The sequence below is a fragment of the Quercus suber genome, unplaced genomic scaffold, assembly GCF_002906115.3.
Source record: "Quercus suber isolate HL8 unplaced genomic scaffold, Cork oak 2.0 scaffold_420, whole genome shotgun sequence".
Taxonomy (NCBI): domain Eukaryota; kingdom Viridiplantae; phylum Streptophyta; class Magnoliopsida; order Fagales; family Fagaceae; genus Quercus; species Quercus suber.
This window is the reverse complement of record NW_027069871.1, coordinates 195,108-220,270: the sequence shown is the minus strand read 5'-3', so window position 1 is coordinate 220,270 and position 25,163 is coordinate 195,108. Positions and strand designations below refer to the sequence as shown.

Sequence of the window (25,163 nt, the reverse complement as noted above, 5' to 3'; positions counted from 1 at the left end):
AGTTTCTTCTTAGTCAAACTGAGATCTTTTCTAATAGTCAACATATGAGAATTCAAATAACTTTTAGACTTGTATTTTCTGAGACACTCAAACAAATAGAGATTAGAAAAACAAGATATATTTGAAGACAAAGATCTCTTCAAGCCGGTTACAGCTATGACAACAAGGGTCAATGGATCACACGACAAAGATTAACCCTAATCAGAGTATGCCTGCTCTGATACCACTTGATAGGCCAAGAATGTATTGACTCATTGTGATTAATTAGCCAAGTTTGTTAATTAATCAAATTAACATACAAAGCGTGTGGTAGCACAAACAAATCACCAATTAAACTAAGTGCAACGGAAATTAAATCAACATGGTGATTTGTTTACGAATGGGGAAAACCAACACAGCAAAAACCCCACCAGGTGATTTTATGGTTATCGCTCTCGAGAATCCACTATTATCAAAAGAAGCGGTTATAAGTAAAGGAATCCTAGTACATTCTACCAACTTACAGTTGAATCCTTATCCCAATACTTAATTGGATTTGTTCTATAGTGATAATCTCTCCTTGTAATGCACAACTCCCAGTACGTGACTAACCAATTGCACAGATCCCAGTATGCGACTTCAATTACCAACTAGAGAGAGAGTTGTTGGCTACAAAGTTCTTCAATTCATCCACATAATGAAGATCCAGAAGATGCTTGGTTACAAAACCCTACGGTGTACAAACACAGCAACTTCTTCACAAGAATGATGAATTAGGGCAAATTCTGCCTTTGGTCACAATTTGCTTGAACAAAATTTGCTCAACACTTGTGCAACTTGTGTCACCTTTGATAACCCTTAAAATAATCCTTTTATATGTCTAGGGTCATGAGAAAAGAAATCTCAAACATATAATCATGGATTGAATGAAAAACTGAATAGAAAAATTGAATTTCATAAACCTTGATAGATAGCCATCTGTCGAGCAGTTGTTGAGCAGCTGTCGAGCCACGAGGCTGGAACAACTCTTCAAGCTCGATAGATACTAGCTATTGAGCTAGCTATCGAGCTTTAATGAACTTGCATTTTTCAGCTTGAATCTTGGACAGACTTGCATGGTTTTAACACTTGATCTTGAAACAAGATTTCTTGAAGTATTAAACACATTCTAGATCTACCCAAATACAAGTAAAGTGCGTTTTGTTAAAGGATTAGCCAATTACATAAAATAGTGACATATGTTCCTAACAAGTGAATCACATATGTCCTAACAAGCTGAGTCCTAGTCTTCTGGATCCACTATAACAGTCTTTACATGGTCTACAAGTCACATTTCAATTTGTACCATATACACATTCTCGTTTTTCTTTACTTCATTTTCATTTTGCTTTGCAAGAGATACCATAAGATCCAGAAATACAATTAACGACAGCGGAAAGAATCTCTTGTATCGGCCAAAAAAATATTCGAGCTTGGTTTTTTCACCCTTAATGGAAGTTCTAAGAGCACTATTATCAGGTGTGCCAAATGCCAATATTTGGCATTTGGCACACCAAACACTAAAAAACACTCCACAGCAAGTGTTGTAAATGTCAAAACATTTAGCACAAGTAAACAGTACCGTTTCAAATATGCAACGATACAGACGCAAATACCAAACCAAACAAATAATTTTTTATTTTACTTTTTCTCTCTCCTCTCAATATTTTATTCAAATTCTGTTGTCTCTTCTCACAAATTTGTCTCTCTCCAACCCGTGCTCTCTCTTTCTCTTTCTTCTTCAGATTAAATTCCCAAACCCTCACCCTCAAATCAACAGTACGGTGGCGTTGTGGATTGTGGATCAAGCCGCCCTCACTGATCAAGCTGCCGCCATTGCCTCTAGTTTGAAGACTTCATCGTTGATGATCTGAAGCCGCCATCACCGCTGGTCTGAAGCCACTATTGCCACCTCGTTCTGAAGCTGCCATGCTGCCTCGATCTGAACCCATCTCAGCTATGGCTTGAAGCTGCAGCACTACTTGTCTGATGCGCATCTCAGCCATGACACAGAGCCTATCTTAACCACCACTGCCGATCTAAAGCCACCACCACCAACAAAGAAAGCCACCACTGCCGGATCTCTCTACCTTTCTTACGTGTTTCTTTTTATTTTTAATCTGATTTATGGTGGTTGTGGCTGTGGATTTGTTGTGGGTATTTGGCTAGAATTTATTTGGTTTGTTTTGAGTTGTGTTTTGGGTTGTGGAGGATGCGGTGGTTGTTGGTTGGTGGCTACTGGTTGTGGTGGTAGTTGTTGGTTGTTGGGGGTGGTCACTGCCACTATTTGTGTCTTGTATATTGGCTGAGTTTTGTGTTACAAATATATTATTTCAATATATGGAATTGAAGAATAGAACATGTTATGAATAGTGTATTATAAAATGATGTAATAAAATAATAAAATAGGTTTTTTGACGTGTTAAAATGGCATAATTTTGCAACACCAGTGGGAATGCTCTATAAGCATAGAAGACATGTAGGAAAATATGGTACAAGTCAAGTCCAAGTGTAGTTGTATGGGTTGCTAACCGCAACAAGCCACTGTCCAAAACCACTGGGGCTTATACCATTACAGACGACGGCGATCTACAGGTGCTGGGGATGCTAATATATTGTGGTCAGCTAAAAAAGGTGGATCAACTTCTTTTAATAGGACAGTAAGGCTCTTGGATTCTGGGAACTTAGTTCTTATTGAAGGTCAAGTTGGCTCAGAATCAAAAGCAAATATTCTCTGGCAAAGCTTTGATCTTCCGACTGATACATTGCTTCCTGGAATGAAGATGAGTGCAACGATGTCTCTGACTTCATGGGCAAGTCAAGCCGACCCTGCCCAAGGGGACTTCACTTTCCGGCAAGATCAAGACCAAGAAAACCAGTACATTGTCGAGAAATTAACTAGTCCATATTGGAGGAGTGGAGTATCAGGGAGCCTCTTTAACTCTGATAATATTTTTCTTGTATCTTCCTTGCTACCTAATTTCAGTAGGAAAAAAATGCCCAAAATTATGCCCAAAGTTTTCATTATTTTAGACTAATAATGAGTTTCAATGGTCAGGTAGAGTTTTATATTCGGGACAATGAGAAAGCGTCATGGTCTTTGATCTGGTGGGAACCAAAAGATAATTGTAGCGTGTTCAATGCTTGTGGGGACTTTGGTATCTGTAATCGTGAAAATAGGTTAATGTGCAAGTGTCTACCTGGGTTTGTGTCTACGTCAGAGGGCTGCTTTAGAAAATCCCCCATATGCAGTAATAATAATAAATTAAAGGCTGACCACTTTTTGAGCTTGAAGATGATAATAGTGGGAACTCAAAGTCCCACAAAAGAAAAAGAGAGCGCAGATGAATGCGAAGAGGTATGCCTTAGCGACTGTAACTGCCAGGCTTATTCATATGTAATTACAGAAAGGAGTCGTCAAGGCCCATGCAATTTCTGGTAAAATGAAGTTAAAAATATACAGGAGCAGATAGAAGGAGGCCTTGACCTCTATGTTCGTGTGAAGCTTTCTGATATAGGTACTTAATTTCGTTTTTCTTATTGTTTATGGTAGAATCTATATAGCTGATTTCAGGATATTCATGTTGATTGATCAATTCCAAATTCTGATAGCTTAATATTTCCAATACATCGGTCAGTTTCATCTGTTACATGATTGGCCAAGTGTTGTATTCTGATAGGAGAATTTGATTTGGCACCAAATGAGATATTTCTAGATCCATTGCAATGGTTTCAGTCCAATCAATCAAATGCTTCTAATTTCTTCTTGCAGTTTACTATGCAAGGTACAATTTGGCAATAGTTAGTTGATCATGACGGCCCAAAGTCTAGCCAAGCTTTGTAGAAACTTAATGACATCAACTCAAATTGCTCAAAGCTTATAGCCTAAAGCTATATAGTAGGAAATTCAGGAAAGAGCTCACATTGTTGTTATATCTAGCAATTCTTAATAATTGCATTAACTTAAAATTATCCAGCTTGAGCACAAAATGCACCCTATATTTAGGTTATTATGAGGCCAGGACTTGCATAATCAATAGTGCCAATTTAAAATATCCCTTCTTATCCAAAATAAAAAATAAATAAAAAATCACAATATCCTTGGGCTTTGGCTCTGTTGTGAAAGAAGAGGAGTTGAGTCTGGGGTAGGTCTTAGGTTCAAATGATAACAATATTAGTTCTAAAAAGGAAGGCGACAAATGGTTTTGTTCTGATTGATATTTAATGTGTTTTCAATAACAAAAGTTACTAATAAAAGCAGTGGAATTTTAGAGGACTGCATATGATTGCATTGCCTGTTGATATTTGGCATTTCTTTTTGCAGAACTGACAAAAAGAGATTGTGAGCCTTGTGGCACTACAATAATTCCCTATCCACTAAGCATCCGACCAGATTGTGGTGATCCTATGTACTCACATTTCAACTGCAACGATACCACTGGCCAAGTTAGCTTTGGGTTGGCCGGTGGTACATATCCATTCACAATCATTCACCCTGAAGAGCAAACTTTTACAATTAGAGTGGATAATTATACAGCTATTGATGTAGTGAGAAAGCTTCTGGAGCTCAATCACTTGCCATTTAATGTGACCAAATCATATCTTTCATCTAAAGATGGATGGTTAGGTGAAGTAGAAATCCGGTGGAAGCCTCCATTATCTCCAATCTGTAATTCAGTGAAAGACTGCGATGATTGGCCACATTCAACTTGCCATATAATGAAAGGTCGAACAAAAAGGTGCATTTGCAACACAGAGTTCCAATGCGATCCCTCAAATTTCAGTTGCACTCCAGGTTAGAATCCTATGTTAATGCACAATATGATAATAGTGTGCCCTGTACATTTAATTTTGCTTTGTTAATGAACGATAAATTTTGTAATGCGAACGATATTGTCAATGATAATTATGAAATCATAAGAAACCTCTCTTAAATTTGAAACCCGTCTGCCACTAGGATGCCTAGATAGTTTGTTCTAGGCACTCACTTATTCCTTTTCCTTAAATGAATATTTTTAATATGCATTATCATAGACCTAGATTGAGTGCAGGTGGGAAACCCAACCATTTTATCTTGACAATGGGCCAATAGTATTTATCTTACATATTGTTTTCTTTCATTTTTGAAGTTGTGCACAACGAGCTTGCAGTGTCTCACAAAAAAAAGAACCTATTACTTGCAATTATCCCTGTGATTACTGCAACTTTGATGGTTATTGCATGCTGTTACTTGTATTATTTGAGAAGAAGAAAAGTGGCCAACGAACAAGGTAACTGGTGCAAAAACAACCAAATATCCTTGTTTCAAAATGACAATATTTTGGTTTCTTCCATAAAATTGGCTAGCAAGAGACTGAAGTTATGATTAATCTTTCAAATCAGTTAATAGGGAAATAAATCAGGGAAACGCAGCATTTCGACTGTATGACAGTGAACGAAGTGTCAAAGACTTGATCGATTCAGACCAATTTAGAGAAGATGATAAAAAAGGCATAGATGTACCATTTTTCAATTTGAAAAGCATACTAGCAGCTACAGATTACTTCTCAGATACAAAAAAGCTTGGACAAGGGGGCTTTGGGCCTGTTTACAAGGTATTAACCTTTTAGTACTCAATCAATATAGCAGTTTGTTTACTAGTTTCTAATTAATGATAGATGGTGCTTATGGTTATGGGAGTTTTCTCTCAGGGTACATTTCCAAGAGGACAGGAAATTGCTATAAAGAGGCTCTCGAGTGGTTCAGGGTAAGGCTTGGAGGAATTCAAGAACGAGGTTGTTTTGATTTCTAAACTTCAGCATCGGAATCTTGTTAGACTTTTGGGTTAATGCATAGAAGGAGATGAAAAAATGTTACTCTATGAATACATGCCAAACAAGAGTTTAGACTCATTTTTATTCGGTTAGACTCTAATCCTGAATTTTATCTTTTACTCACCAGTAATTTAGATTTGAATGGTTACTAAAATATGTCCTGAAATGGAAAATGGCATGCAAGATCGGACTCTATGCATGTTACTGAACTGGAAGATACGCATTGACATCATTTTGGGAATAGCTCGGGGGTTGCTCTATTTTCACCAAGATTCGAGGTTGAGGATCATTCATAGAGATTTGAAAACAAGCAATGTTCTTCTGATGAGGAGATGAACCCTAAGATTTCTGACTTCGGCTTGGCAAGGATATTTGGAGGCAAACAAACTGAGGCAACCACGACAAGAGTGGTTGGGACTTAGTAAGTTTGATGCAGATGGTTGATTATGAAAGCTGATTATTTAGACTTTGTATTGCAGTTTTCAGTTTTCCCATCTATGTCCCCTAATTCACTGACAATATAAATAATTTTTGTTGTGCAGCGGCTACTTGTCTCCAGAATACGCATTGGATGGGTTTTCTCAGTCAAGTCTGATGCCTTCAGCTTTGGTGTAGTTCTTCTTGAGGTTATTAGCGGAATAAAGAACACAGGATTTCACCAGTCAGAACATGCTTTGAGCCTTTTAGGTTATGTAAGTAGGTTGCATTAATAAACCAAAGAAAAAGTATGTTGCATCAATTACATATAGTTATATTTCCTGCACTCTACCTAATAACAATTTGAATTTCAAATCGTCCCAGGCATGGAAATTGTGGAAAGAAGGCAAGGCTTTAGATTTAATGGACCAAACAATACGTGAAACTTGTAATGCAGACGAGTTTTTGAGGTGTGTTAACGTTGGGCTTTTATGTGTACAAGAATACCCAAGTGATCGTCCCACAATGTCGAATGTGGTTTTCATGCTTGGTAGTGAAACTGCATCTCTCCCAACTCCTAAACAACCAGCCTATGTTGTAAGAAGATCCCTTTCTAGTGCAACTTCTTCTACTACTAAACCAGAAGGCTGGAATGAATTAACATCTACCATTGAAGAAGGAAGATAATGGTGGATAGCATAAGGGCTCTCATGATTCTTGTTTTCTCTTTATCAGTCCCGCAGAAGTTTCTAGTATTCTTACTATGGTTCTCATAGGAACAATTAAGGCATATTTCTTGTCTGTCATATTGATAACCTTTTTTTTTATTGTCCCTGATAAATGATAACATTGTATCCAATCTAAGTTTGATTGTTTCCTATTTGAACCTCCTTTGTATTTATTGTACTTTATTGACTTCTGATTTTCTCTAACTCTGACCAACTGCCTTCATTTATTTAATCCTATTATTTTGAAGCCTAGAACTGCATTATTTGTAATTTTGCATCAAGAGGTACAGTCAGCTCAGCCTTACATTTGAGGTGTACTGTTCACTGCCACACTAAACAGGAAGAGAATCAAAAGAATGCTATTCACAAGTACCCTTAGTGTACTTATAAAGAATAGGCATACATGTCATGTCTCCATTGTAAATCATTTCAAATGCAGTCATATGAAGCCATTTGGAAATGTTTGTAATGGGAAAGACAAGTTCTGTTTCACGGTGGCCTTATAACTGTATCTAATATTCCATCTAAACCAAAGAAACATAAAAGTTAATTAGTCGAAGCAATCAAATAGTAAAAATGGAAGACGAAAAGGACAAAAGATGAAAAAACTCAAAATTATTTTCAATAATAAAAAATCGAACTTTTGTAGAATTGAGAATTACTTACTCTGTTCCTGCATGAAAGTATGCTCCCATGCCTTTGAAGAATTGAGAATTGAGAATTCCTTAATCAAAATTATTTTCAATAATTTTTTTTACTTGACATATCGTGTTGTCTTTGAAGCATGCTTATCGAAAGAACTGGGTCCACTAATTTAGCGAATTTTGTTTTGTTCTTGCTTTGTCGTGCAAAGTAGAAAAGGTTTCAAAAGAAAACAATTACAGGAAAAGGAAAAAGAAGGGATTCAAATCAAACAGTTAAAAGGGTTTCAATTTGCATACTTTTATGGCAACCTTTTTCAGTGAAAATTGATGACCAAGAAGTCTTTGCGTCAATAAGCAAGAACATCAGGGCATTTTCGTAACAAGAAAGCCAAAACAGCAGAAATTGCTGGATTTTTTGTTGTGATTTTGGTATGGATCAGAAACCACACAGACATTGTGCTTTTAACAACAAAGAAAATTCTATTTGTGTATGTGCTATTTTTCATATTGGTAACAGAAAGTGAATGTTCAAATAGCACTGAAAATATTATGAACGTTTAGACCCCCAATTACAAAAATATCAATTCAAGCTTAATGTCAAACAATATATGTGCGAAAAATGAACATAAGCTAGTAACAGAATTGATAAACAATCTAAACCAAATAAAATCACATCAACAACAGAAATTAAATGGCAAAGATTAAGAGAAGAGAGATGCAAACACAAGGACAACATAGCGATGTATTATCGAAGAGGAAACTGAAGCCCTCGGCGTAAAACCTCTCCGCCGCCTTCCAAGCGGTCAATAATCCACTAAAAAATGTAATTGGGATACATGAACATCAATAGACCCTCCAAGCTTAATCTACCCAGTGTACCTAAGCCCTCCAAGCTTCTTGCTCCAACGAGGTTACGCCGAACCTTTGTCATTTCTAGCTTCTCGGATTCCGCTATAGTCCATAACATCAACCAATAACCATTGGTCTCTTCCTAACTGCTTCCCAAGCACCAAATAGCTTTCTCATAGATATGAGTACGGTGAGAAAATGATTTGGGTAATGAACCTCTCAAGGATGTAACAATGGAGAGGGTGAGAGTAGAGGAATTTGAAGAGTCTCTACGAAAAGATTGTGGATGAATCAATCTTGTTTTTCTTTAGAGTTTCTCTCTCAAAATTCTCTCTAAAAGCTCTCTACATTTCGTGGGTATAATGGTCTATATATAGTGGTGTGTGTTTGGAATGCGAAGAGTCATTTTTCAAAATAGAGTTGGCTGGCAGCTTGGCCTCACGACTTGACTTAGTCGCGAGTTCAAGCCGCGAGTTAATTGAATGGCCAGTTTGAACTTTTTGTCCTATAGTGTTATAGCTGGCATGACGGTTCAGCTTCTTTGCATGCTTCACTTGTGTGCATCATCTGGCGGCTTGCCAGTTGCGAGCCACCCGCGAGCTCTAGTCGCGAGTCCCTGCTTCTCTACATAATCTTGAGCATTTCTTCACACTCTCTCACACACTACCCTTATATGATTCCCACTTAAATATAGGGTTTCTAAATGCTGAATTACAAGCAAATTTGGCACGGAATAAAGCTAACAGAGTGGTTGATTAAATTCAACCTTACAATCTTCCCCTTTGGCTATTCCGTGACAAAACCTTACAACAAACTCTAAACTTAACGCGTGAGTTGGGAACAGTTCAACAAAACTCAGTCACACCTAACTCTAGAATTTGAGAAGCTCTTGAACCATAAGAACAAGTCTCTCCTAAAACACAACAACACAGTATGATCATTGTATATAAAAAACTTGTAATGCATATGGAACAAGCACATTGCAATCAAGCAAAATGGAAATAAGAAATAAACCATGGCTTGACCAAAAATGCACAATCACTATACATAGTGATCACAATGCTCATTCACACATGGAATAAACATCCGGACATGCAAGCTAATAAGCTTAATGCAAAGTATTATTTGCATGTCCAACACTCAACCAATGCAACAACTCAAGGTAATTGCATTAAGGAAAAAAATCCAACAAAGGGCACAAGAGTGATGTACTTAAAGAAAATGCATGACATTTAACAACAAGTACTTAAACTATAAAGCATGGGTACAAAACCTTAAAAGCTTACAAAAGCAAAAAGGTACAAAATGTACCAAACACAAAATAAAACTGAATAAACATCTTATATAAACTTAAACAAATGAACCACAGGTTTCAAAAGTTTTAATAGCAAATCCACACAAGAGTTTATATATATATATATATATATAACAAGCAATTAACTAAAAACTAGACAACTCCTTCTTTTGGTATGCACACTTCTCCTTCTTTTGCTCTCCCCCTTATCGTATGCTATCGCTCTCCCCCTTTTTGTCATGAATAGCTAAAGACTTTCTTCTAGCTTTTGTTGAATAGCATCTAACTGGGTCTCAATGGTTGTGAGATGCACTTGAACTTGGTTGTTGGTGGAGTAGAGAAGTCATTCTAAATCGGAAATCCGCTGAGATACACTCTCAATCAAAGTGTTTAATCTGTCAACTTGAGAGCTAGGTGTAGATGGAGTGCCAGTTGTTTGCATCTCAGAAGGAATGGGAGAAACAGTCTCGGTATGCACAGGTGTAGCTAAATCAAGACCAAATGGAGTGGCATGAGTAAATGGTTCACTCTTAGGTGCTTTAGAGGAGTGACTCTTGCTTGCTTGGAGAGTTATCATGGATATTGGTCGAGAACGTGGCACAATTTTCCCATCTGTTGGTGGACGGACACCTTCAAGAAGCATGATCTTCATGATGAGACTACAAAAAGGAATACATGTTCGTGCTGCTGATCTAGCCGTTGTTTTCCCAATGGTCTAAAAGATATGGGCACAAATGTCAATCGGAACTCCGGTAATGAGATCACATAGAAATTGTGCTCTTCCAAGATTGATGAAAGCGGTGTTAGATAGTGGTAGAGGTTGGAAAACATGATCAGTTTTAGAGTCGTTAGTTCAAGCGTAAACTGTGCGGTGCCTATAGATGAGCCTTTATTTCTAACATTATGATCAGGCCCAAGAACTTGGAGAATGTCTTGTACCTAAAGTGATTTGTCATCATACAAAGTGAGGTCCACATTTGCTAGTCTGGTGATGCAAAAACCCTTTGCTATGTATTCTGTATTGATGGAGAATTCCGTTCCTCTAACCCAACATTTCAACTCTACTCCGGTGTATCTAGAATTAGAGTAGAATTCCTTAACTAATTCATCAACCTGGTCCTCGAAATTCTCGAATAGATCAGCCCAATCCCTTGCTTCAAAAATCCTAGGGATAAATGTTGTTCCCAAGGTATCAAATTTTACTACTCGTTCCACAATAGTAGGAGCATCTATAAAAATGCTTGAGTAGGTTTGTGAATCAAGAGGAGTTCGAAATCTCTCACTGTTAGAGTATTTAGATGACTGAGACAAGAGTCGAGTCCGTTTTGCAACAGGGGATGATGGAACATTAGTTTCAATCTCTTTCCCTTTCGAGGATCGGCGAGACATCTGCAAGAGAAAAGACACACAACAAAGAACCAAGTGTAACACCACAAGACACAAATATCAACTTGATTAGATAAAAAAATGAAATTTAGAGAGAGATCTCACTCAATCAAGTAGCATGAACCAAGTCACCACCAATTAATCATAAGAAGCACTAATGCTTTATATATTTAAGAATGAAACAGGTGATCAAAAATGATGTTTGTTCAGTTACAACACAATGCAAAGTAATCAATGAACATCACATCAACACAAATAACTGTCATTGTGTCACTCTACCATGAATATGATATGTACAAAGCAACACAGTCATGAAACACAACTCAGAACACAAACACATCAGAAGAAAAACTGTGAGATAAGCAGCTAAACAATCAAAATCACCAACACTCAATCAACCTCACTCAACAAACTAAACCAAACCCATGTTCGAACACTATATTTCTTAAATCACAAAAAACAATTCATAGAACAAGAAAACAAAAGCATAATCATGAAATATGTAGTGAGAAAGAGAAAGCCCATACCTTTTCTTTGAAGATTTGAGGTTGAAATGATGCAAAACAGGAGGTTTTTCGAGAGTGACATGGTGAGTTTGAGAGAGAGTTAAAATGGGGAAGACAATGAAAAGTCACAAAAGTTCGAGGAAAAAACTTAAAAGTTTTGAAAACTACCCTTAAAGCGCAAAACACGCAATTTTTGCGACTGAGTCAAGTCGTGTGCAAGTCGCCAAGGCCAGCCGCCAGAACACTTAGAAACGAAAATTTGAAAAAAAAAAAATTCTAAGTGTCTTTTGCGACTGGAAGGTCTACTCACGAGAAAGTCGTGAGGTAAGCCGCGAAAATCTCTATATACCCCTCGCGACTGGACCTTCCACCCCTGAACAAGTCGCTATACTAAGCCACGAGAAACATAAATACCCAAATTTTGAAAAATATTCTAAGTATTTTTTGTGACTAGGACATTGACTCGCCAATGAGTCGCGAAAAATTTCTATGTGGAATCACAACTGAGGCATGCGACTAAACCAACCCATGACTTAGTCGCCAGAACAGGGCAACACTGTTTTTGAAATTTTGACAATTTTTGTAAAAACAAAATACTTTCCAAAAACAACTAAAACACTCAAAAACATTTTTGTTGTTTGATAAACAAGGATTGAGCATGTGAAAACACATTTAATCAAGTACAATCACCCAAATGAATATGGCATTCATTGAACCTAGACATGTGTGATGTGTGCGGATACCAAGAATGAGATAATCCTTAGTCTAATGTGAAGTTTCAATGATCAATTCAACCAAGACATACACAATTAGCACTAGATAATGTGACCCATCTCAATTATAGAAATATGCATATATGACCTCCCACATAAACTTGATAACATAACTTTGAAACTTTTCATTTGGCTCCATATACATCATATCATTTGATCTTTTTGAATCAATAAATCTCATTGTGATATCGATGTCTGAAATTTTTGATTTTTCAATTTGGTGAGTTAGCCTTTGGCTTTTTGGGCATCATACAATTTATTTTTGGTCGCTTTCCCTTTTTCCTAGTCAAATACTAGTATATGCGACAGTCTTTTGCAGCTCAATATCTCTTTTCATTTGGAGATTTATATTTGGTGAGCTCTTTAAGTAAAAGCAATAAAATAAAAGAGTTGGAAGATATATAGGCACAAGTCTATACATGTCTCAAGATCAACAAAACCATTCACTCATCATTTATGACAAGGTTGAAGATCTATTTATAACAGTCACATAGATTTCAAGATTTCTTCCACAATGATATGAGTGCATAGGGAACAAGCTAAGTGTAAGGTTGAAATTTATCAACCATCTTGTTGGCTTTATTCTGTGCCAATTTGCTTGTAATTTAGCACTTAGTAACCTTGTATTTATGTGGGATTCATGTAAGGGTAGTGTGTGAAGAGAGTGTGAAGAATTGCTCAACAATGTGCAGGGAAGCAGGGATTCGCGGCTAGGACTCGCGACTGACTTGCGACTGACTCGCGACTGACTCGCGGCTTGCAAGCCACCAAATGCTGCACACGTGAGAAGCATGTGGAGAGGTGAAGGGTCATGCTAGCTGGTGCACTACAAGACAAAAGTTTCAGACTGGCCAGACCGTTATCTCACGGCTTGAACTCGCGACTTAGACCAGTCGCGAGGCCAAGCGCCAATTAGCCCTGTTTGGAAAAAACTGACTCTTCGTATTCCAAACACACACCACTATATATAGACCCTTATACCCATGATTTGTAGAGAGTTTCCAGAGAGAATTTTGTGAGAAAAACAAGATTGCCTCATCCCCAATCTTCACTAAGAGACTCTTCAAATTCCTCTATTCTCTTCCTCTGCATTGATACATCCTTGAGAGGTTATTGACCAAATCATTTTCTCACCACACCCACGTTTGTGAGAATGTCTTTTAGTGCTAAGGGAAGTAGTTTGGAAGGGACCAATGGTTATTGGTTGATGCTATGGGTTATAGCGGAATTCGGTAAGCTAGAGAAGAAAATGGTTCGGCGCAACCTCGTTGGAGCAAGAAGCTTGGAGGGCTTAGGTACTTGGGTAGATTAGGCTTGGAGGGTCTATTACTGTTCATATATCCCAACTACATTTTCTAGTGGATTATTGACTGTTTGGAGGGTGGCGGAGAGGTTTTACGCCGAGGGCTTCGTTTTCCTCTTCGATAACACATCGCGTGTTGTCCTTGTGTTTGTATCTCTCTTCCATTTATCTTTACCTTTTATTTTCTGTTGTGGATGTGATTATAATTGGCTAAGATTGTTTATCAATTTTGTGTTTGGCTTATATTCATGTTCCGCACATTAATTATTTGATAATAAGCTTGAATTGATAATTTGAAATTGGGGTCTAAACGTTTATAGTGTTTTCAACGTTATCCAAACATTCACTAAGCTTATAGATACACAAAGCTATTAGTACAAAGGTACAAGGCAAAACATGTTTTGAGACAAAACTCAACAAAGTCGATCAAACTTTTTTTTTTAATGTGTTTTTGGATTTTTGACACAAAAGCAAGAAAAGATTGATAAAAAACAACAATGTAAAAACATTTAAAGAAAATAAATAAACAAGCAAATTTCAACACAAATTAGCAAAAAGCACACAACCAAGCATAATCACAAATATAGGAAGTATTGATGCATAGACATGTTGTAATGCTTATGCATGAGTACCCCTTTTCACCCACACGTCACGTGTATTTGGGGTGATATCCCTATAGGATTGGATACGAGAGTTAGGACTTTCAAACCTTCTAGTAAAGCTTTCCAAGCGGTTGTGAATGCACCAATCATCTTCATCACGTCCATCACACCGAGATCACCATTTCGACCTCTTGATGACTCAACAACCCAAGTCCTCTTGTCATTTCTTGGTCCTCTTGACCTTTGATCAGTTGCATTCTTTAATGCTCTAAGCTTATGACAATTTGGTTTGGTGTGTCCTTGAAGTCCACAATGATGGCAAAAATAGTTCATTCCTGGACCTCTTTGTAATCTTGGAAGAGATTTCCCTCTAGCTTCAGGTTTGATCACTGATTGATTATGGGGCTTATTCAACACCCGTTGGTCAGCCACATTCTTCTTCTTTTCATCCTCTACTTTCTTAGGTGTAGAGTCAGCCATTACAGGTTCTTTGGCTTGCGCAGATTTCACTTCCTTGGTGATTTTGACATATGAATTGCTTTCTCCATTATATCCCAACCCGGATTTGTCTGAGAATGGTTTTTGATGAGCAAGCATTTCATTAAACTTCTTGGAGGAGACACAGTCTACTTTAGCTTAAGAAATTTTGAACCACCTCATGATTTGGGTAATGAACCTTTCAAAGATGTAACAATGGAGAGGGTGAGAATAGAGGAATTTGAAGAGTTTCTATAAAAAGATTGTGGATGAATCAATCTTATTTTTCTCTAGGGTTTCTCTCTTAAAATTCTTTTTGGAAGCTTTCTACATTTCGTGGGTATAAGGGTCTATATATAGTGGTGTGTGTTTGGAATGCAAAGAGTCATTTTTCAAAACAGAACTGGCTGGTGGCTTGGCCTCACGACTTGACTTAGTCACGAGTCCAAGCCGCAAGTTAACTGAATGGCCAGTCTGGACTTTTTGTCTTGTAGTGCTGTAGCTGGCACGACGGTTCAGCTTTTCTGCATGCTTCACACATGTGCATCATTTGGTGGCTTGCCAGTCACGAGCCACCCATGAGCTCCAATCGCGAGTCCCTTCTTCACTGCATTATATCGAGCATTTCTTCACACTCTCTCATACACTACCTTTACATGATTCCCACCTAAATACAAGGTTTCTATATGCTGAATTACAAGCAAATTAGGCACGGAATAAAGCCAACAGAATGGTTGATTAAATTCAACCTTACAGAAAGTTGAAAAATGAAAAAGGGAGCAATCACTGTAATTAAGGGATGGTCCACAAACTGCATGCTAAGTTCCATGTTCATCTTGTACATACCAGTACTACTGTGTTCCTTTCATGTTTATTGCGCTGATAGAGTTTCTTTGAGGTATGGCGAGTGGATTAAAGACCATGAAGAAACTCTGGTTTCGCCTGGAAGAAAGTTTGAATTAGGATTCTTTAGTCCTACTAGAAGTTCTGGCGACAAAAGATATGTTGGAATATGGTACAAGTGTGATAAGCGAACACTTGTATGGGTTGCTAATCGAGATGACCCGTTCATCAATACTACTATTGGAGCTTTCGGATTTGCAAAAGATGGCAATCTCTAGGTGTTGGATACGAGTACTGAGAAGGGTCATTGGTATTCGGAATGTTATTATTAGGGTGAATCCTGCAATACTACAGACACGATTGTGAATCTCACGGATTCTGGAAACCTGGTACTATACGGATATTCATACGAATATGGTAATGTGACAAGTCTGTGGGAGAGCTTTGAAAATCTAGGCATGTTGTTGTCGTATGGAAAAAAATTTGACTTCTTGGAGAGGCCGTGATGACCCTGGAAGTGGGAACTTCACGTTTATGGTAGATACAGCCGGAAATTAGAACGCAATAATCGTCAACAAAGAGGGGACGACGATTTATTGGAAAAGCTTGGTTAAATTCTGCAAATTCCTCACAACAATAGAAGTTCAAAATGATAATAATTTTGAGAATGCAAGGTTGGTGCTGAATTTTAGTGGGAAGATAGAGTATTGGACATAGAGCACAATCGAGACATGGTTCTTGTTCGATGCGGAGCCGAGGGACAATCGTAGTGTGTATAATAATTGTAGAAATTTTGGTAGCTATAATTTAAACAATAAATTGGCATGTAAGTGTTTGTCAGGGTTCACGCCATATGCTGCTTAGAAGTGGCATTCTAGAGATTTTTCAGATGGGTGCACAATAAATTCGATGTCCTGTGGCAACACCTTCTTGAACTTAAAGATGATGAAGATAAGGGAAAACCCTAGAACAAAGGTCCAGGGTTGAAAACAAAACAAACTACAAAGAGTTGTGCCTTAAACACTGCGACTGCAAGTCTTATTCATATAATCGAGGCTTAGAAATGCCATGCTGGATTTGGAAGCAGGAGTTAGTTGATCTTCAAGAGGAGTAAGAAGTTGGTTATAACATCTCCATTCGTGTAGCAATTTCGTATATAGGTACTGTACTAATTGGTTGATTATACATAAATTTGCTTGAATTTACTAACGTAGTATTGTACTTTAGGAAATTTAGAAAGCGTCTTGAATATGAAGTAGAAAGGTTAGAAAACCTGCCAGCTATTTATAGTCCAAGCCCAAGTCTGTACAAAATGTTAAAGAGCTAGGCACAATAATAATACTAACGACTTATTAAATTTATTTATAATGAATTTGACAAGGAGCATGGTTCTACATAATAACCAAATTATTTTTTCATGATGAGCCGATAATTGAAAATATCAATTATCTTTACTGAACAAAAATAAAATGCTAACCCAGTCTCTATATATGATAAACTCTCAACCATGGCCCATGGGATGATCGGCTGTCAGTTTGTGGATAGATGGATTTACAATGCAAGGCAATTTCATTATATGTAAATAAGATCAAGTCCTATTTGTTTGAGTTTATTCTCTATTTGAAACTTGATATTTCTGCAGAACCAACTGTACGAAATTGTGAGCCTTGTGGTACAAACATGATCCCTTATCCACTTAGCGCTAGCTCAAATTGTGGTGATCCTATGTACTTCAGTTTCAATTGCAACACAACCTCTGGCCAGGTTAGCTTCAACGCCCCAAGTTGGACATATTGAGTCACTAGTATCAATCAAAATACAATCAAGTTTTTTTATCCAAGTCAAGGATGTTGGAAGTCTGCACACTACAAAAACTGGACCTACAGTGGTGATTTAAAAAATGGATCTATAGTAGTGTTTTCAATGGCCTATAGTGACATTTTTAAAATGCCACTATAGGTCCTGGTCTATAGTGACATTTGTCAAACGTCACTATAGGCACTTTTTATTTTATTTTATTTTATTTTATTTTATTTTCGGTTAGGTAGGGCATATAGTAGCGTTTGGCAAATGCCACTATAGGCCCTTGTAATAGTAGGACTTATAGGCATTTGTGAGAGTATGACCTATAGCGGTGTTTGCGAAACGCCACTATAGCCTAGCACCAAAAAAAAAAAAAAAAAAAAAAGGGACCTATAGTGGCGGTTGTAATAGGACCTATAGTGGCATTTACCAAACGCTACTATAGGTCCAAAAAGTGCATGTTCTACAATATTCCAAAAAAAAAACCAACTGTATGAGTTCAATCTTAAACAAATACTGTAGAATATGCCATAGAATATTCTAGGAATATTCTATGGCGTATCTTACAATATTCCTTAAAAAAAAAAAAAACTGAATAAGATTCAACTGTAAAAAAAACTATGGAATATGCCTAGAATATTCTATGGCATATTCCAAAATATTTGAATATAATATAAATAAATATATTTATTTATTAAAATGTATATATTATTATATATTTATATTTGAATGAGAGATGCTATGTCCATAATATTTCACAACAAATCATAGATGATTAGTTGTTATTGGTTCAAATTTGAACCTAATACTAAAATTACCTTTTTGCCTTAACAATAACAACCAGTAGTAACCTTCCACTTAAAATTTGTTGTGAAAATGTTGTTGATATATTATTTCTCTTTATATATATATATATATTTATGTATGAAAGATGCTACGTCTACAATATTTTCACAACAAATCATAGGTGGTTAGTTGTTATTAATTCAAATTTGAACCTAACACTAAGATTACTTTTTTGTCATAACAATAACAACTAGTAACAATCTGTCACTAAAAATTTGTTATAAAAATATTGTGAAAATATTGTGGATATATCATTTATATATATATATATACACACACACATACATACTTATCATTTCTCTTTATTATATATATATATAAAAATTTAAAAAACCATTAAACCCCCACCTACCCCCACTCCCCCTATCTCTTCCTTATCTCCATGCCAAAGCCTCATACTTCCTTAATTTCTCTTTTTCATTTTTTTTTCCTTATCTCTCCACGCCAAGTCTCAGACTTTTTTTTTCCACTTGTCTCCACTCCTCCATCTATCTTCTTTTCTTTTTCTTTCACTCTTCCTTCACTTCACACCTGAACTAATACTTTTCTCTTCCTCTCCATTTTGATTTTATTTCTTTGTTTTATTTGTGGTGGTGTTAATGTTTGTGGGTTTTGGATTTGTAGATAGTGTTGCAGCTTATTGATTTTGTTCAAATTTGTAGATGGTGTTTGAAGCCATTGTTTGTACAGTTGCAGGTAAGCATTTAAAAAAAAAATTATGATTGTTTTGGCCTATTTATTTTTTGATAATAGTTTTGGTTTATTCCTTGTTTGCTGTCAACTTTGCTTCATGGGTCTATGAGATTTCTGATGAATTTGATGATTTCTTTTTGCAGGTTGGTCTGTGGTGGCTGAATGTGTTGGGGTGGAGTTACTATTTTTTTTTTTTTTTTTTTTTTTTTTTAAATTTTTGGATGTGAGCATTTTGTGTTTGATTTTGAATTTTTTTAGGTGGGTTTGTGTTTTCATTTTGAATTTGCTAGGATTTTTTTGGCTATAGTGGTGCTTGTAGAGGCTATAGTGGCACTTGTAGAGGCTATAGTGGCGTTTCACAAACGCCACTATTGTACCGTCACTATAGACCTATAGTGGCGTTTGTCAAATGCCACTATAGCCTTTTTCAAAAAAAAAAAAAAAAATTGGTAATATAGGTACTAAAAATGCCACTATAGGCCTATAGTTTTTTGTAACCAAAATAGGCTTATAGTGGCATTTTTAGTACCTATAGTGGTGTTTCACAAACGCCACTATAGGTGTAGTTTTTTTGTAGTGGCAGCTAAACTAGTCATTGCCATTTAATCAAACTACTCCAAGAAACTCTAGTTCTAATGTTTTGTCTAGAGTTACAGATGATGTTGAGATTGTTTGGGAGCCACCACTAGAGCCAATCTGTAATTTATCTACAGATTGCAAGGATTGGCCACACTCAACTTGCAAATCAGCTAGTGATGGGAAGAGGAGGTGCCTTTGCACCAAAAGCTTTCGATGGGATGGCACAAAGTTAAGTTGTACACAAGGTTAGGATTCTATATCATGTGCATATTGCAAATTAAGATACTTTATTACAAATAAAGATTTAGTTAATGTTGCCCCAGCTAAGATTTTTTATTTTCTTCCTTTACTAACTGTGATAATGGTTGCTTTCGTGATTTAGCACATTGTTAGGACCTTGTGTATTTAGCTAAGGACTGATTTTCAGAGGTTTTTCTTTTACTTACGTGTAACGATTCTAATTTTACCTCCAAAGTTGGCAGGTCTTTGCTAAAATTTGCAATATCGTCTACAGCAATGTCAATGTAATCATTACCTTGTCATATACTGTTATACTCTGTATTTTGTATAACAATAAATATTTTTGTTTCACAAATTGTTAACTTTCACTAATTATCATTTAATTATATCACTTGAGCCTGTTTGCTACTGTAACTACTAAACATGATGCGAAAGATTTCTATTCAAATTCTATACACTGAAGTATGACTAGTCATCTTTCTTTGTTTTAGTTTCTATAACTAGTGTGATTGTTCTCTGTGCCATTACTTTTATCTACACTAGTCCCAGACCCGTGCAATGCGCAGAATTTTTTTTATTTACTATAGTGAAAAATACTATTTCTATTTTAAGAACTCAAATGGTAAAACTAAAAGTTGTTCATTCCTAACTAATAGTTAAAAAGAATTTTTTCTCAATAAGCTTACATTAGACAATCTACCTCTCTCAAATAACAATAGCATTTAGTTTATACAAAAATTTTTGGACAAGGAGCTAGACTACACAAGATATACCAACTAACCACCCACATTGCTGCGATCCAAACACTTCACCAAACTATTCAATGATAAGAGCGATGAGTAGTGTCTACAAAGGGCATGGTTGTAGTCAACATGAGCTAATGACTCATGTAGTCATGCTTACAAAGAATTCCTCATTAAAAATTTGCTTTAAAAAAAAAAAAAAAAAAAAAAAAAAAAAACATGCATATGGAGTTAATAGTCCAATTTTGTAAGGGATTAAAAAGACAAACCTTCAAATGGGCATTGTGTTGTTTTCTCTCCCCTAATAAAATAATACAGATTTTTTGTAAAAATATATATGATTTATGACTATTAAAAGGGACAATCAAATAGGGGGCCAACTTCAAAATCAAAGGTGTTGACAATCTGTGCTACAAAAACCAATGTTTTTAAGTAAAAACCAACCTAAGAAATTGAGGAGTAGATGTAGTGGAGAAAAACTTTACCACCAAATCTTAGATGTGTGTTTGTTTCATTAAAGCTACATCAAAAGGGAATCTCCTTCACCTGCCAAATCATTTTGGGAACCTCAGGCCTCATAAATGGTGTGGGGTAAAATACACCAAGAGAGGAAACTACAATGATGCAAATTTGCTTTGAAAAAAAAAACATGCATATGGAGTTAATAGTCCAATTTTGTAAGGGATTAAAAAGACAAACCTTCAAATGGGCATTGTGTCGTTTTCTCTCCCAACGCCAAATATTCCCATCAATCATGGTCCTAAACCTAGATTTGAAATACCATTAAAGACATTTCAGAAAACATTTAGTCCATAAAAAGGTGTGCAAGGTTACTCATGAATCCTGATTGCTAACCCTAAAGTGAACCACCAATGTTGTAGATGATTTACAAAAAATGCAACTTTGACATGTAGGTCATTACTAAAATATTGATACCCTCTAAAGTATATTTACATTTACATTTAAATTTATTTTATATGCACATATGCTCATTATGCATCTTTCATTATATATATTAAGAAAATACAAAACCATTTTTAGCATTTAATGAGGAAAACCCCCAAATTGAATTTATAGTTTTTATTTTTTTGCATTGGAGCATAAAATTGCTTGATATAATTTAATGAAAATATAGATACCTTTTATTTAGCATTGTGGCTGCAAAACATAGATAAAAATTACGTGATATTTTGCACCAGTCATGTTTTTCAATAGAAAATATCTAATCTCTGAACATATTACAATCTCATCCGACGTCATCTCAAAATTTGAATATTAGTCCAATTGTATTGCAACATGTTATTTTAAAAAAAATAATAATAAATAAATAAATAAAACCAACACCCATAATCATACAGTCCCTACAGAGAGATTTCAAATTTTACAGTTAATTCAAACTCCTTATTTGTTTTGCATCTAGTAATGGTGAAGTAACTGTTCATCAAATTGTATTGTATTTTTATTTTTTAGTTGTACCTATGCCCATTTGTCACCAAGCCACATCATGGGGTTCATCTAAATATCTAGTCTAGCTACCATTGGTTTTGAAATATCAATGGATATTAAATTCATAAGTTTAGTTGCATAATCCAATTTGGGTGGTGGGACAACAGGGAATATATACTTCCGCAAGAAGATGCTTAAGAATTAGGAAACAATCTACTAACCCATCTTAAAATAAACTGTAGCATATAATCATACTAAATCTGTTGAGTTTTGAATATATAATAAATAAACAATTGAAATACTCAGCTATTTTATCAAACAATTGGCATGCATCTAACAAAAGAAAAATTTAAAAGATATAGGAAGATGTAAAGAGAGAGAAGCAAGTAGTTTTCTAGAGAAGGACTCAAGGGCAAGGGAGAAAATAAAAGAAATTAAAGAATAAGAAGTACAGAAGAAAATAAAAGAGACAATATACCTTGAGCTTTGGTAAGGTAGGAAGTAGCAAAGCATACATGTATATTTGGATCCGAAGCACAGTTGGGACTTGGGAGAAGGAGATTGCCATTGATGGTGGAAGGAAGGATATGGGTAGTTATATACATCCTAGAGAGAAACGTTACACCAGTTCACTATCTGTGTTGTAACTTATAACGGCAAGGTAGGATACGGAACGCTTAAGCTGGAGAGTCTAAAGAGAGAGGGAGAGATAGTAGTCTGATGTGGTACAAAAGGAGGCTAGCCGACTAATGGTTGAGGCACAAGTGAATAATACCAACGGTCTTGTCAAAATTATCAAAATTTAATTATATTTGTTAAAAATAGAAAGAGAAATTATAAAGAAAAGGCTCACACAAAACCGGCTTCAACATTTTTGATTTTTATATTTTTTCCTTTAAGTTGAACTAAAAAGGGTTTGGGTTGGGCTTGATAGTGGAATAAATAAGAGGTGGGTTGGATTAATTATACAAATTTATTATAGGGTGACAGTGAAAATAAATATATAAGTAGTGGGCTACGTTTATAGGGCTGGGATTTATAGGGCTAAAAATGGTAAAAGCCATTTTAAAATTGAAGGACAAATTATATATATATATATATATATTAAATGACATGGCAGCTAATGTGGCGAACGTGAGAGCAGCAGCATTAAACGCTACGCTTCAGCTTTTAGTAATATATAGATATACAATTGAAATACTCACCTATTTCAAGTATCTCAGGTCAAGGTCTACAAGAATTTAAGAATGAGGTGGTACTGATTGCAAAACTTCAGCATTGGAACCTTGTCAGACTCTATGGATATTGCATAAAAGGGAATGAAAAGATTTTAATTTATGAGTACATGGCTAACAAAAGTTTAGACTTCTTCATATTTGGTTGGCTTCTAAACCTATTTCCTTTATCTACTATCCATATTATGTTGATTTTATTTCTTATTTTAGTTGCTAAAAATATTTTTTCAAATGCGAAATGGAATTATGGAAAAACACAAGATCAAAAGCAAAGCATATTTTTGGACTGGGAGATGCATTTCAACATCATTTTGGGAATTGCTCGATGGCTTCTTTATCTTCACTAAGACTCTAGATTAAGGATCATTCATAGAGATTTGAAAACCAGTAATGTTCTTCTAGACCATGAAATGAACCCCAAAATATCTGACTTTGGATTGGCAAGGATTGTTGGTGGCAAACAAATGGAGGCAAACACAACAAAAGTAGCTGGAACTTAGTATGTTTCCTATGCACAATATGATTGTTGTAGCTGATTGTTTATGTATTATGGCAAATCTTGATTCTACTAACTTTGTTTAGATAATATGCACAAAGTAGTGTTTTGCTAATATCATAATTTATACAACTATTGAATGTAGTGATTATATGTCTCCGGAGTATGCATTAGATGGAATCTTTTCAATCAAATCCGATGTTTTTAGTCTTGGTGTAGTTTTACTTGAGATTATAAGTGGAAAGAAGAACACTGGTTTTTATCAGTCAAAAGAAGCAATGAGCCTTCTGAGTTATGTAAGTGTGTTGAATTTTCATAACCATCTTTATTCTCATCATATTTTGTTTCATTATAGGCTATGTAGGTGTGTTAATTTTTCTAATAACCTACGCGTTGGTAATTTTTTACTTCATACCAATGTTTGTTTACTGTCATAGGCATGGAGATTGTGGACCGATGACAAGCTGTTGGATTTAACGGACGAGACCCTACGAGATACTTGCATTGCAGATCAGTTTGTGAAGTGCCTAAATATTGGGTTCTAGCATTCAATTTTTAACTCTCCTCCTTTTTTTCGTTTTTTAAAAGCAAGAGTAAACGTGAAAAACTGAGATTGCAATCTTATCTAAGTTTTTATCTGTTCTTTTCCCTACAAACCAACTTACATACGTTTACCTTTCTCAAAAAAAAAGAAAAAATTTTTTTTTTTTGAAAGACTGCACTTGAATTTGAAACCCAATTAGTTGCCCTTGTAGGCATACATGATGCTCTGCATTAGCTTCTCTGTTGAATAAAATTCATTCATATTATACTCTATCAATAATAGTTAATTATGTAATTTTTTTTTAATAAAGTAATTAAAATTTAGAAAGGTCATTAAGAATAGTTCAAATAGTTGACACTTTCTATTGTATTCATGACATCCAAGTAGGGCCGACTAGAGCATATAGGCAGTGGTAATGGTCTAAGGGCCCCAAATAATTGAAGGCCCGATTTTTTAGCTAATACTATAATATAATATATGTATGTGTACATTTTAATTAAGGCTTCTTTAGGCCTTTACCCAAATAATAATAATAATAATAATAATAAGGCCCTTTTCTTGAAGATGAAGGTGAAGAGACAAAATTAAAATTAGACAAACATACCTAACAAAATTAAAATCTAAATTAATAGTAGACAAATTCATTAACTCATTTCTTGAAATTTGGTAAAATCTAAATTAATACTGGAGACAAATTCATTAAATCTAACTTTTACCACTTGAAATTTGCCAAAAGCAAGACTATTTATCTCTATGAACAAAAGCTGCCCCTCCCCCCAAAAANGTTTTATCAATTATATCTGCCTGCCACTAGCTTTTCTCTGGAACAGCTCAGTCTGCGGTAAGCACTTTCCTGGCAGACGAGGCATAGTTCGCGCACAAACC

General features: G+C 35.6%; 1 pseudogene; it reads left to right on the top strand.

Annotated features, from left to right (window-relative positions):
* Positions 1 to 379: 379 nt before the first annotated feature.
* LOC112037132 (G-type lectin S-receptor-like serine/threonine-protein kinase At4g03230) lies at positions 380 to 24,279 on the top strand (annotated as a pseudogene).
* Positions 24,280 to 25,163: the final 884 nt, after the last annotated feature.